Here is a 15862-nt window from a genome sequence, read left to right as displayed (position 1 = left end):
AAGACAGGTAAATGTATTTGAAATCTATTTATGTGAAGAAGTGGGTTGGGTGCAACTAGCTGAGAACACAGTTATTCAAATGGATGGATGTTTTGAAATGGCTGGAAGCTGAGGAACAGGTCTTGAGTACAAGACATTCCCAATGAATAATGTTTCTCTCTAACTCAGGTATGAGACTGTTGGGAGACTGCTTTATGTTAAGCTTCGTGGTGGTCTAGAATACATTAGCAAAGCAAAACATTATTGTGTGTTTGACAGATATGGATGCAAGCATGTTTTATTTATCATTGAAAATGGCACAGCCATATTGTAAAGTGGCTTCAACTGTGGTAATTTGTAGACAATCTAAAAACTGATTTAGCATTGTGTTTGATTATATGTTCACAAATAAAGGATTAGTTCAGAAAAAGGACTAGTTACAGTAATTGTATACATGAAGGGCCAGTTCACACAACTAATTTTTCCATGTCTTGTACTCCCTGTTCTTTTCTCTGCTCTCTGTACTAGGTGCATGGTAATAGCCACATTCAGATGTCATGCTAAGCCATAGTGATGTGAATCAGGCCATGAGTAGGTAAAATCAGGTCCCAAATCATAGTTTAGCATGATGAAAATGAGCTTTGGGCTTGTGTGGTGCACTGTCCTCATCTGGCATGGTTGTGAGGAAATAAAAAAAGGTTCACTTCCAGTTTCAATTAACCATAGTTTAACATGTTTGAATCCTAAAATGTAGTAAATGTTCATTATAGATTGTTCAAATCATGGATTATAAAGTAGGATTGCTTAATGTTGGCTTATATAAAACAAACTGTAGTTAAGATTAACGATTGTTTCTTGGTTTGGATAACAGAACTGGATGTGGTTAATCAAATCTGAACCAAAACCTTCCAAACTCCTCCTTGTTGCTGCACTGGGGGGGATGGAACATGCAAAACTGAGACTTTGCGCAGTTAGTTTGCATTACACTAAACTATGGTTTAGCAATATGTTCAAACTGGGCTGTTATCTTTTGAAAGAGTCTACTTTGTTGTTGGCTCACTGAGAAAAAAAATCAAGTACCTCAACATGTGTTTACTAAAGGAGTTATGCTTTTCTAGGATGTGGTTTTATCCATTAATGGCCTGGTTCTCATGTCACCTTAAACTATCATTTGAAACAAATTATAGTTGAATGTGAATGAGTACTGTGATAATGCACACTACTCAAAAGTTCCCATGTTGCTTTTCCCACCAGTCCTGCTGCTGCTGTGGCACAAATGAAACAAGCCAGTATCTATTTTGTCATTGTTATCTGAGGCAGGGCTCATGGTTTATAACCTTCCAAACACACTATGACTGGTAACCAAGGTGTGTTCTTGTGATGCGTTTTGGAGAGAAACAAACCATGAACCTGGGTTCAGATAATACAACAAGCCAGACTCTGACTCCATCTATTACTGTTGCATTTATGGGCCTTGTCCTTATTTCTGATTTTTTGCTGATCTACTAGAATATCTTCTACTGGAAAGCTTAACTTTGGCTAGGTTGCTCTCCTCATGTATTCTCCTGGGCGACTGCATAGGAATGTTTCTGCTTTACTAACATGTAAATGGATGCCAACTTCAATTCAAATATTAAAAATGTGCCAAAAACCTATTACATCAGAAAAGAGAAACACTAAAGGACGGTCTTGGCAGAAATAACAGAGCCCCCCCCCCAAATCTAAACATGTTGCCTAATTGTTTGTTAGAGAATTGAGTGCCCTAATGTCCATGAGACCTGGACTCTTCTGGGACAGAAAATATCTGGAAAAAGTTTAGGAATGGGCCAAGCACAGTGGTAGAGCATCTGCTTTGTATACAGAAGGTTCTAGGCTCAATCATTAGCCTCTCCAGGTTGGTCTAAGAGAAAACCCTGTCTGAAACTATGGAGAACTGCTACCTGTCAATGTAGGCAATACTGAGCCAGATGGTTCAGTATAAGGCAACTTCCTATGTTCCCAATTTACAAATCTTTATGGGTTCCCTTATTCCAGATGTTTGAGCAATGCCAGTTTTATAAAGTAACCTTATATTAGTGAGAAATCTCTAACTTGTGTTCCACCTCCCCCAGGCAGTGGGAAATTCAAAGCGAATAGTTTTCATAGAAGATTGGATTGGAGAATTAGTGTTCCAGTTTACAAATCTGGTTACAAATTACAAATAGTTATGGGGGTGCAGAAGCAAGCATTGTTGCTTCTATAGTAGTATCAAATCTGCCTTGTAAAATCCATCCAGTTAATCCATTCAACAACATATAAACGGTTTCTCTTAAAGCATTCAGTTACCCTTCTTTCCAGGCCAGGCAAGCCATTTTCAATCAGAAGAGATGGGCATGTTTCATAAGAACATAAAAAGAGCCTGCTAGATCAGGCCAGTGGCCCATCTAGTCCAGCATCCTGTTCTCACAGTGGCCAACTAGGTGCCTGGGGGAAGCCCGCAAGCAGGACCCAAGTGCAAGAACACTCTCCCCTCCTGAGGCTTCCAGCAACTGGTTTTCAGAAGCATGCTGCCTCTGACTAGGCTGGCAGAGCACAGCCATCATGGCTAGTAGCCATTGATAGCCCTGTCCTCCATGAATTTGTCTAATCTTCTTTTAAAGCCATCCAAGCTGGTGGCCATTACTGCGTCTTGTGGGAGCAAATTCCATAGTTTAACTATGCGCTGAGTAAAGAAGTACTTCCTTTTGTCTGTCCTGAATCTTCCAACATTCAGCTTCTTTGAATGCCCACGAGTTCTAGTATTATGAGAGAGGGAGAAAAACTTTTCTCTATCCAGTTTCTCAATGCCATGCATACTTTTATACACTTCAATCATGTCTCCTCTGACCCACCTTTTCTCTAAACTAAAAAGTCCCAAATGCTGCAACCTTTCCTCATAAGGGAGTCGCTCCATCCCCTTGATCGTTCTGGTTGCCCTCTTCTGAACCTTTTCCAACTCTATAATATCCTTTTTGAGATGAGGCGACCAGAACTGTACACAGTATTCCAAATGCGGCCGCACCATAGATTTATACAACGGTATTATGATATCGGCTGTTTTATTTTCAATACCTTTCCTAATTATCCCTAGCATGGAATTTGCCTTTTTCACAGCTGCCGCACACTGGGTCGACATTTTCATCGTGCTGTCCACTACAACCCCGAGGTCTCTCTCCTGGTCGGTCACCACCAGTTCAGACCCCATGAGCGTATATGTGAAATTAAGATTTTTTGCTCCAATATGCATAATTTTACACTTGTTTATATTGAATTGCATTTGCCATTTTTCTGCCCATTCACTCAGTTTGGAGAGGCAATCCCTTTTTGTTTTAACAACCTTGAACAATTTAGTGTCGTCAACAAACTTGGCCATTTCACTGCTCACTCCTAATTCTAGGTCATTAATGAACATGTTGAAAAGTACAGGTCCCAATACCGATCCTTGAGGGACTCCACTTTCTACAGCCCTCCATTGGGAGAACTGTCCGTTTATTCCTACTTTCTGCTTCTTAACCAATTCCTTATCCACAAGAGGACCTCTCCTCTTATTCCATGACTGCTAAGCTTCCTCAGAAGTCTTTGGTGAGGTACCTTGTCAAACCCTTTTTGAAAGTCTAAGTACACTATGTCCACTGGATCACCTCTATCTATATGCTTGTTGACACTCTCAAAGAATTCTAATAGGTTACTGAGACAGGACTTTCCCTTGCAGAAGCCATGCTGGCTCTGCTTCAGCAAACCTTGTTCTTCTCTGTGCTTAGTTAATCTAGCTTTAATAATACTTTCTAATAGTTTTCCAGGGACAGAAGTTAAGCTAACTGGCCTGTAATTTCTGGGATCCCCTCTGGATCCCTTTTTGAAGATTGGCGTTACATTTGCCACTTTCCAGTCCTCAGGCACGGAGGAGGACCTGAGAGACAAGTTACATATTTTAGTTAGCAGATCAGCAATTTCACCTTTGAGTTCTTTGAGAACTCTCGGGTGGATGCCATCCGGGCCTGGTGATTTGTCAGTTTTTATATTGTCCATTAAGCCTAGAACTTCCTCTCTCGTTACCACTATTTGTCTCAGTTCCTCAGAATCCCTTCCTGCAAATGTTAGTTCAGGTTCAGGGATCTGCCCTATATCTTCCACTGTGAAGACAGATGCAAAGAATTCATTTAGCTTCTCTGCAATCTCCTTATCATTCTTTAGTACACCTTTGACTCCCTTATCATCCAAGGGTCCAATCGCCTCCCTAGATGGTCTCCTGCTTTGAATGTATTTATAGAATTTTTTGTTGTTGGTTTTTATGTTCTTAGCAATGTGCTCCTCAAATTCTTTTTTAGCATCCCTTATTGTCTTCTTGCATTTCTTTTGCCAGAGTTTGTGTTCTTTCTTATTTTCTTCATTCGGACAAGACTTCCATTTTCTGAAGGAAGACTTTTTGCCTCTAAGAGCTTCCTTGACTTTGCTCATTAACCATGCTGGCATCTTCTTGGCCCTGGCGGTACCTTTTCTGGTCTGCGGTATGCACTCCAATTGAGCTTCTAATATAGTGTTTTTAAACAACTTCCAAGCATTTTCGAGTGATGTGACCCTCTGGACTTTGTTTTTCAGCTTTCTTTTTACCAATCCCCTCATTTTTGTGAAGTTTCCTCTTTTGAAGTCAAATGTGACCGTGTTGGATTTTCTTGGCAATTGGCCATTTGCATGTATGTTTAATTTAATAGCACTATGGTCACTGCTCCCAATTGGTTCACCAACACTTACATCTCACACCAGGTCCCGGTCCCCACTGAGGATTAAGTCCAGGGTTGCTGTCCCTCTGGTCGGTTCCATGACCAACTGGTCTAGGGAATAGTCATTTAGAATATCTAGAAATTTTGCTTCTTTGTCATGACAGGAACACATATGCGGCCAGTCTATGTCCGGGTAGTTGAAGTCACGCATTACTACCACATTTCCTAGTTTGGATGCTTCCTCAATTTCATATCTCATCTCAAGGTCTCCCTGAGCATTTTGATCAGGGGGACGATAGATCGTTCCCAGTATTAAGTCCCTCCTGAGGCACGGTATCACCACCCGCAACGATTCTGTGGAGGAGTCTGCCTCTTTGGGGGTTTCGAGCTTGCTGGATTCAATGCCTTCTTTCACGTATAGAGCGACTCCGCCACCAATACGTCCTTCCCTGTCCTTCCGATATAGTTTATATCCAGGGATAACCGTATCCCACTGGTTTTCACCATTCCACCAGGTCTCGGTTATGCTCACTATATCAATGCTCTCCTCTAAGACCAAGAACTCCAGTTCTCCCATCTTGGTTCGGAGGCTCCTAGCATTAGCATACAGGCACTTGTAAGCAGTGTCTCTCTTCAAGTGTCTTTGGCACTTGTGGTTTGGCCTGTGGTAATTTTGCCCTTCTGAATTGATATCCTGTGCCCTTGCTCTCACAATGCCTACTTCTAGGCCTACCCCTTTTAAAATTTCATCATTTCTTTGGTCTTTATCCCAGGGGGGAGGTTTATTCCGAACGGGACCTTCCTCAGCTCCTGTCGGGTTTTCCCCCTCAGTCAGTTTGAAAGCTGCTCTGCCACCTTTTTAATTTTAAGTGCCAGCAGTCTGGTTCCATTCTGGTTCAAATGGAGCCCGTCCCTTTTGTACAGGCCCGGCTTGTCCCAAAATGTTCCCCAGTGCCTAACAAATCCAAACCCTTCCACCCGACACCATCGTCTCATCCACGCATTGAGACTGCAAAGCTGGGGCTGTCTGGCTGGTCCTGCGCGTGGAACCGGTAGCATTTCAGAGAAAGCCACCTTGGAGGTCCTGGCTTTCAGCATCCTACCTAGCAACCTACATTTTGCTTCCAGGACCTCACGGCTGCATTTCCCCATGTTGTTGGTGCCAACATGCACCACGACCACTGACTCCTCCCCAGCACTGTCTACCAAACTATCTAAACGACGGGCGATATCCCCAACCTTCACACCAGGCAGGCAAAACACCTTGCGGTCTACACGCCCATCACACACCCCACTGTCTATGTTCCTAATGATCGAATCACCCACTACAAGGATCCCTCCACCCCCTGGAGATATATCCTCGGCACGAGAGCATAGCTGCTCATCCCCCAAGGAATGGGTCCCTTCTAAGGGATTGTTTCCCTCTTCCTCGGCTGGATGCCCTCCTTCCCCGAGACCATTGTTCTCCATGATAGCAGAAGAGCTATCATCGTTGGAGTGGGACACAGCTATAATGTCCCTGAAGGCCTCATCCACACACCTCTCTGCTTCTCTCAGCTTTTCCAGGTCAGCCACCTAGGCCTCAAGGAAATGAAGTCATTCCCGGAGAGCCAGGAGCTCATTGCACCGAGAGGACACCCACAACTTATGTCCAACAGGCAGATAGTCGTACATGCTGCAGGCAGTGCAGAACACTGGAAAGCCCCCACACCCCTGCTGGCTTCTTACCTGCATAGTTTTGTTTAAGGTTTATTACGTCAATGGGTTGGGAACTGCGGTTTAGTTGAGGTCAGGGAACAGACGGGCAGAGTGGGGGGCCCTAGCCTCCTCGCCCTGCTGCCGAACTCTCTCTGCTGCTTAACTCGCCTTGACGCTTTGTCAGCTGGGTCCTTGACGCTTCATCAGCTGGGTCCTTGACGCTTTGTCAGCTGGGGCTCCCTCTAGCTCGTGGAGCAGGCTCCCTCGCTAGGGTGCTCTGAATTTATATGTGTGGCTGGTCCCTCCCAGCTACTGCTGCCAGCCAATGATATGTTAATTGAGGCTGATGGCTCAACTATCAACTGGGGCTTAACTCTTTAGGATTATCTCAGTCTTCCTTCCTTTGAAGGCAGGAAGGCCGGCTTCCTTCCTTAGCAAGGGGCGGGGCTGTTTAAGGGCTTTTGTTTGTTTGTTGTTTTCCCACCTAGAATAGTCTGACCTTTCTTTAACCTAGGGAAACAGAGCTTGTGGTTGTGTTTAAGGAAGGCTAAGGCTGCCCTTTTTAGCAAGGACTGAGCTGACTCTCTCCCTGTATGTATCGGTGGAGTTTCCTTTTTCCCCTTCTCTCCGACTGGAATTTAGCCTTGTTTACAGTGTCCCCTGAAGCTTTCCTGCTAGGGTGGTGTTGAAAACTAGCTTTCTATAGGCTTCCTTCTCCTAGGATCTGTCTCCTAAGATATAGTTTCTTCCAGGATTCGGCTTCTAGCTCATGGTGACCTTAGGCTGCCCTTATTACTTAATGCTCTGAGATGTTTTAATTCAATTAAAGAATGAAATAAATGGGAGCTACTTACCCTCTTTTCGCTCTGCTGCTTAACTCGCCTTGACGTTTCGTCAGCTGGGGCCTTGACGCTTTGTCAGCTGGGGCTCCCTCTAGCTCGTGGTTTCCTTGGTATGTTTTGAGATTTCTTAAGATAAAGGGCTCTCAATTACCCATCAACCTAGTCTCCATTCTCTTTGTTGCTAACTGACTATATAAACTGAAAGAAGGGGGGTCTTCTCTCCACCTTGCAGTTCATGGGTACATATATTTTCCATCTTGCATATATTGGTCTGCGCACCTGATGCTTCCCTGAGTTTTTCCAGTTTATCTCATTACATGATGTCAATGTGAATGTCCTGATAATAGCATTAATCATGAGAAATTAACAATCTGCATCCACTTAGGAATTAACACAAAGATACCATAGGAAATATGAGTATATTAAATGCAGCCAGTACATTCTTGAAAATAAGACGCGCCCTTTTGCAAGTTGTGCTATTTTTATAGTTAGAATTGCTTTAGGTTTGTTCAATGTGGAATGCCATTTTTTGTGTGGGTTTTTTCCCATGCAATCATTGTTCACATATTTTATATTTTAAAGTGTTAAAATTAGTGTTAAAATATTTTAAAGGGTATAAACCCCATAAACTGAAACACTGCAAAATGTGGTTTCTGCTACTTGGAAGCAAATCAACTTCTGGAGATGCTGCATGAAATAAACAGGAATCAGGTATCCATAGCTGTCTGCACCCTCAAGACAATCTTCTAATTTAATGTACATTTCGATTCCCTCCCCCTTCTCTAAGACCTCTAGTGTAGGCATGTACTTTTCATATTAGTATAAAGTTAGAACATGGCAGTTCATTCAGACACCTATCTGGTATTTTGCCTTGGTTTACCCAGTAAGCTTTTAAGGTCATGTGAACAACATTTGTCAAATTTTAAAAATAAATGAAAGCTTAGGTTGTTGTTTTTCCTTCCCTGCCACAGGGAGTGTTTTATTGCCTAATAGCTTGTTTCCTGGTGTGATTTAGAATTGAGAAAGATGGTGTAGATACTTGACCCTTACATTTTATCTACCTAGGGGATTCTTTTGCTAATGACACTTCGCTTGACTGCTGTCACTTTGACAATGTTCTTCTCTCTCAACTGAATCCAGTGTTGTTGTTGGAGCAATTGTTGTTCTTTTACTTTATGGATCAAATATCAAAAACAAGTGAAAATCACTTAGTTGTTCCCTTACCTCTTTCTCCTCTGAGGGGCTTTAACATTCTCTTCCCCATATTCAGCAGCCTTGAAGCATCTGAAAGTAAGAAATCCCTAACATTTCTGCAGCTGTGCTTTGAGCTGACATCCTCATCTGGACTAGGACAGTAGTTGGGAGAGCTTGGCCCCAAGGGCTGTTGCACTAGAGGTGAACGTGGGAGTTTGAGTCCAGCGTTATCATAGGGAATCTGATCTTCAATACTGTTAAGCTCACACCATAGTAAGGGGAGTCCTGAGCCAGTAGAAGCGTGCTGGATTCAGGCCTGTGCAGTAACTAGTACAAATAACATTTTTAAGTATGGTAGCAGACCCAGTAAATACAGTAGCTAGTTCTGCTTCTGCCTACCTTCTTTCTGAAGCCCATGGGGCCTGCGTCTGGCAGTTGCATGTATGGCACAAAAAGAATTTTTTTAAAATTAAGGAATGTGAACAAACAGGGATGTGATTCAGAAAATTGTGGTTGTTGCAGATGCTTTGCCTTTTTGGGTATTTAAAATAGTAAGGCCTCTCTTAAACATTTTCAGATGATGACTATTAGATATTGTGACCTGTTATCTCAGATTCTTAAAACTAGGTAGATTTCAGTAGAAGGGAAAAGTAGAAAAAAATTAAAAATTAATGAAAGGTGCACATGTAACAATTTGAATTAAAGTCACAAGAACCTCCATGACTAGGGGCAGAGGGGAGGTGGGGGACAGGCTGGGATATGCTGCTCAATAGCTTACGTAAAGCTGATTGTGGCTCTGAGCTACTGTAGAATATTTAATATTGGTAACTAATTTTCAGTTGTCCAGAGTGATCCTTTAAAAACCTAGATATAAGTATAAATAGATAGATATATTTACCTCTATTTTTTCATGGTTTCAGTAGCCATGAGGGAATTTTGTAAAATAACAGAATATGTAATGCATTCCAGCTACCTTCAGGAAAAACAGCCTTTAATTTTTTGTTACTTGTAACTAAGCTATGGTACCTTGTGTAAGAGAGGCATTGATCCTTGTTTCTACTTCAGAAAACAGCTTCTTCTTCTGACCCTGCAAGTCCCCTGCTTTAATTTTTATCCTGACTTGCAAGACATTCAGATTCATTGCCTGTAACTGTACTAGAATCCACATATTATTGCATATGTTTGATGAACCATGGAATTAGTTCAGCATTTATCTCCAGTTACTTGGCTTCTTAAATGTACTCTTTTGGGACCTAAGCAGTGTTGTCAATATTCTTTGTTCTAGTTGCTCAGCAGTTTTCCGTTTAATATTGTTCAGAGGTTTTTTTTAATTGCCCCAGCTGCCTTCCTGAAGGAACAGAAAGACTTCTCATATTAGTAACAAACAGAAAAAGATATTTTTAATTCATGTAGCTATCTACCAATATAGCATTTGGACTTAATAAATTCATACGGTTATGTTTTTTCTCAGTGTTTTGGTTGGGTTCAGTCAAATAACTCTAGTCAAAATAAAGTTACTTTCAGTGGCATCAGAAAAACATTGCTGTCACCTGATAGTTTCATAAGTGAATCTGCCCCTCCCTTTTTTAAAGTGCTTGTGAAAGTACTGTTATTGTGTGGTAAGAAACTTATTTGTTCAGTTCAGCTGTCACACACTGTCATGTCAAGGAAGCTTGATTGGTTTGGATGACATCTGAATAGTCAATTTACATTTGCATTTGATGACAAATCAGAATAGGAAGCCATGGATTGGATGATATCCAAACCATAATTTACAGCTGTTGCTACACATCTGGACCCCACCATATGATATAGAAGGGACTACTGAGCAGTCCCATAGTGAAAGCACACAAGAAGCTCTTGCTGGTGGTTCCCAAAGCGCAGCCTCCTCAGGGCTCAGTTACTGCATTTCTATCCTGCAATGTTTAGCCTAAATGAGGATTGCAGCAGCAGTTACACTCAAGAGTTTGGTGCATGAAAAGACAGGAATATGCTGCTGAATCCACATAAGTTTTCTGCTAGCCTGCCATATAGGCATCACCAGGCAATGGTAATGTGGTAGAAGATAGAGGGTCATTTTGCAATCAGTTAAGCAAGGTAGAACAGTTTGTAATACTATCTGAGGACACAGGAGGCAAAGGGACTGAGGAATGCTAGGGCACAAGGACCTGGCTTTGCACAGCAAGCTAAAGCATGGTATACATGTGCATTTGGAACCTTAAACTACCAATAGTGCAAACTTATACTTTGCTATGATATCTGAATTGAACTATATATAAAAATAAAAACCAGCAGTGATAAACTCTGAGGCAGCATTTTTATTATTTATGTTGTACTTCTGAATTAGTAACCAACAAACATAATTTTATACTTACGTTGTAAACTGTATTTATTTGCTGTTGATGTTTTATTTCTAATAACTAATCAAAGAACCAGATGTTAGTGTCAAAATTTTAAGCTTTAAGCTAAAGGAATTTTTAACCTTCAAAGAGTTTAGCTTAAATAAAGATTAAAAGATGGTATTTGAGTCCCTGTTACTGTGTCAGTTACACTGTATCATGCGGCAATTGGGATTTAAATACTGTTTTTGATATACTGTAGTAGTAATGAAGATTCAAGCAAAACTGGTTTTCATTAATACTGCTGTTTAGGTTCATCAAAGAATTCATCAAATATATCTAGTTTTGGAAAAACCCAGACGCAGCAAACCGAGCCAGTTAATTTTTCAGATAAAGCAAGGGACCATATATTTCCATACCAGTTGTTCAGGGTGAAGTCAGAATATGTCTTCCAAACCACAGCTATTACCCAATGCACTACCAACGACAGAAAATGAATCAGATCCATGTTCAGCAGCTTGGGATCCAGTCGCAATAAGAGTAAGGCCAAGGCTGGGCATGTAGGCACTCGCTAAGTTGTAATTCTAGAAATATAGTTAAATACTACGTCCCAGAATCTTGCCACATACAATTCCTCCACATATGCAGCAGATTTCCCTCTCAGCACACACTCTCCAGCAATTTGGAGGCATTACTGGGTTCCTATAGCTCAAGCAAACAGGGGTTAGATGCCACTTGTGCACCAATTTCAGTGTGGCTTCCCTAGCTGCGGCTGAGATGGTCTTAAGCAGAGGTCTGATCCAGATTGTCTTCCATGCTGCTTCTAGTATGTCAATTTCCAGATCACCCTTCCAAACCGCTTTCAGCCCCGCATAATCCCCAAAGAGAACAGATACCATCATACTGTATATCAAAGAAATAGATCCTCTAGGCCTGCTGGAGTGTTGCATGAATTCCCTCTCAAATGGCGTTAGAGGCCTGATGTGTCTGGCCATCTCCCAAGCTAAGCAAAGACTGCAAAGCTGAGCAGCATGGATACAAATAGATTTTTTAATATATATTTTGGTATTTTAAAGTAACTCGGACCTCAGCAAGATGTGTTGGCCGGCAAACAAAGGGATGACTGAAAGATCCTAAAGATATGTTTCTAAGGATGGGAATTCTACATTCCTCTGGTTAATCGAGTTATACATGCATCTATAACCTCCCACTCCCACACTGCCACCTCCTACTTTAATTATACCTAGTGATCTGCAGCACAGTGTGTAAAATATTTATGCCTAGGGTTCTGAAACTTTCTCATGTCACAACAGGAGCCTCTTCAAGGCATGAAGTAAATAATTTGAACCCTCATAATTAAAAAACAAGCAAACCCATCTCTTGTACTAGGCACAGGGCCAGGTAGACAATAGAAAAGAGGATGAACATGTTGTAAATGCATTCTCTAAGAGAAGGATCCCAGAACAGCAAAAGCGCTCCTAAAAGAAAAATGTAACTGCTCAGAAGAACTTGAGAGGCAGTTTGCCAGGATCATGTCTCACAGTGGAACCACTTCACGAGTCTTAAGACTAATTCCTGTATGTGAATTCTGTATTCTTGAAATTTGGCTTTGACCTTGGTGTAACATTTTTCTAAACAGAAGTGGTCTGAATTCTGCAACCTGCCTCATCTCAATGCTTGATGATGTGGCACTTTTTTATTCTTCTCATGAGTCCTTGCTATTAGCTCCACTGTTCTCTTTATGTGAAAGGATAACTATTTGCCCTGGTCTGGTAGAGGTTTTATGTATGTTGTTATAGGAAATATGGTAAAAAATATAATGGATTAAATAATATAGCACATACCTAGAAGATAGACTTGTTTGCATGACAAAATTTTCTCTAAAATAGTTGTGTCTGGCAGTGAGTTGGAATGGTTTTATTTAGTGGCCATTAGGTCAGTCATCTACTTATTGAATTAAATATTATGGACTTTTCCTCCACCCTTTCTGTACATTACTACAATTTAGCCATGTGATTACATGATAACTTGCGTGCTATTGAATTGTGTTTGAATGTATAAGGGTATGAAATGTAACTAAGCATGTGTATCATCTTAAAAAAAAGTAGAGAGGATATTATGTTAATTTTATGTGGCAAAATATTTTTACTGAAAACATTTGAAATACTTGAATCTGTTTACTTCCAGCTAATAATTTTTAGGATGTTAGACAGTGATGGTTAGACTCGCTATAAATCACATTTGGAGGAAGCTGTTTTAATGGGCGGTCTATCTATGTACAATGTGTCTTAAAATGTGGTTCTTATATTCAAAATTTGATTTCAGCTACTTTCTATCCTTTTTAATGTGCTACTTACATTAATGTGCATTAATACTATAATTTGTAATATTCCATTACCATACCATTTTCCTCTTGTTTTTTTGATACCTTCCCCTCCCCCCTATATAGTAATAAAATATCTAGGCAGCCAACCCTATACCTGAGTCCTTTAGCACTTTATAACACAGAGCAGAAAAGTTTCAGGAGGGTGAGAATGAAAAAGTGTGTGCCTTCCCCCCCCCCCCGATATACTTCAAGAAGCACTACTAGGCTCCAGTTCGGCATTTGGGACAGACTGCAAGTTTATATTGAGTGTCTTCCTGGTTTGTATTCTCCTTCTAAACTCAGCTTTCAATGTGGATCCTATTTTAGGGGGCTTATTATGGTGATAGAGACACAGTGAGATGCCACATTGACTGGGCCATAATTTCAGCAGTGTATATATTGCCAAATTGCATTCACCATGATTTGTTCAGACATACAACCTTCTCTTAAGAATAAAGCTGTTTGCAGTTCAAGATGGCTGTTGAGTATCGAATTGATGGCTTCCAAGACCATTTCCCTTTCGTCTCCAAAGCAATTTTTCAAAAAATAAAAGATTCTTAAAAAGGTGAGAAGCAGACATTCATTTGAACAAATAATTGTTCTGCATTTTAATAAAAAAATAAAATAAAAAGCTGGATAACCGTCAGATATTATGGGAGGAGCAAGACAAGCTATTACATTTGAGTCACTGATGTGCAAGTCTGTCAAAGGCATTCCTAATGAAGGAGGAAGCTGGGCTCACTCTGCTGTGGAAATATGTGCTGTGGCTTCTGTTTTATGATAGGTCTCTGTTTGTTTCTTATTATATTTATATTCTATCCTTGATCTGCAGAACACATCAGTTTACAATAGTATTGCTTGTCTTCACCCACTTCCCTAGTTACAAGAATAGGGAAAAAAACACAACCTGAAGTATAAGCAGACCAGCTATTATATATAGTTGGAGAACGTTCCTGAGCGGTTGGCTGAGCTGTATCAGTGTCATCCACCTGGAGGTTGGATACACCAAAACTCTAGGTTTGGTTTATGGGAATAAGAAATTCAAGTACTGCCTCAGGCACCATGATTCACTGGACGTTCACATATATTCTCTCACTGTTGAAGGGGGTAAGCTGTACAAATGACTAGGCCAGGAGCAGAAGGAATATTTTGATGGCAGGGAGAAGTAGAGAAAGGCAGGGAAATATGACTTTCGGATGTACACACAGATGTAGACGGATGTAGTCTCACAGCACGCTTCACTGACCAACAGTATCTTGTTGCATGATGGAATTGATAAATTATTAATTGCTTGGACTTCAATTTGCTATCATAATTTATTTCATTTGGAGTATTGTAGTGAGTTGGTCTCCTGTTTTTCCCTTGCAAGGTGGTTGTTAGAGTGCTGCATGGTATTCGCACAGGTAGATTCTTTAAAGTGCAGTAAGCTAGGGAAGATGTTGGCCAAACAATTAAAAAATATATAAATGTACTGCCTTCAAGTCGATTCTGACTTATGGCAACCCTATGAATAGGGTTTTCATGAGGCTGAGAGGCAGTGACTGGCCCAAGGTCACCCAGTGAGCTTCATGGCTATGTGAGGATTCGAACCCTGGTTTCCTAGGTTGTAGTCCTGGTCAAATTTTACTTTGGTGAAGGTCAACTAATTATCCTTGCTGTCAAGTTTTTGAGGCAAAACCAGTGAGACCTTTATGGACCACAACTTTGGGTAATATGGATTTACAAAGGACAAAATCCATTCAAAATTAGTATCCCAGGACAATATTCTAGGTATTATGCACAATATGTCATCTTCCTTGTTAGGAACTGAAGGTAATCAACTGAAGTCTTTAGTAAATAATAGGATGATAACTTGTTGAATTAAGGTGCCTGTGGAAACAGTCAAAAACTTGTGAAGTTAGCTTTGATTAGTATCCCAGACAGTGACTGAATTACATAAGAACATAAGAACATAAGAAGAGCCTGCTGGATCAGGCCAGTGGCCCATCTAGTCCAGCATCCTGTTCTCACAGTGGCCAACCAGGTGCCTGGGGGAAGCCCGCAAGCAGGACCCGAGTGCAAGAACACTCTCCCCTCCTGGGGCTTCCGGCAACTGGTTTTCAGAAGCATGCTGCCTCTGACTAGGGTGGCAGAGCACAGCCATCATGGCTAGTAGCCATTGATAGCCCTGTCCTCCATGAATTTGTCTAATCTTCTTTTAAAGCCGTCCAAGCTGGTGGCCATTACTGCATCTTGTGGGAGCAAATTCCATAGTTTAACTATGCGCTGAGTAAAGAAGTACTTCCTTTTGTCTGTCCTGAATCTTCCAACATTCAGCTTCTTTGAATGTCCACGAGTTCTAGTATTATGAGAGAGGGAGAAGAACTTTTCTCTATCCACTTTCTCAATGCCATGCATAATTTTATACACTTCTATCATGTCTCCTCTGACCCGCCTTTTCTCTAAACTAAAAAGCCCCAAATGCTGCAACCTTTCCTCGTAAGGGAGTCGCTCCATCCCCTTGATCATTCTGGTTGCCCTCTTCTGAACCTTCTCCAACTCTATAATATCCTTTTTGAGATGAGGCGACCAGAACTGTACACAGTATTCCAAATGCGGCCGCACCATAGATTTATACAACGGCATTATGGTATCGGCTGTTCTATTTTCAATACCTTTCCTAATTATCGCTAGCATGGAATTTACCTTTTTCACAGCTGCCGCACA

General features: G+C 41.1%; 1 protein-coding gene across 10 annotated transcripts in view; it reads left to right on the top strand.

Moving 5' to 3' along the window:
• SSBP2 (single stranded DNA binding protein 2) overlaps positions 1 to 15862 on the top strand; it is a 258532-nt gene that overhangs the window by 99977 nt on the left and 142693 nt on the right. The window lies entirely within an intron of this gene.

This window comes from Rhineura floridana, chromosome 1, assembly GCF_030035675.1.
Source record: "Rhineura floridana isolate rRhiFlo1 chromosome 1, rRhiFlo1.hap2, whole genome shotgun sequence".
Classification (NCBI taxonomy): Eukaryota; Metazoa; Chordata; class Lepidosauria; order Squamata; family Rhineuridae; genus Rhineura; species Rhineura floridana.
Note: the sequence above shows the minus strand (reverse complement) of the source record. Positions and strands in the feature narration are given on the sequence as shown.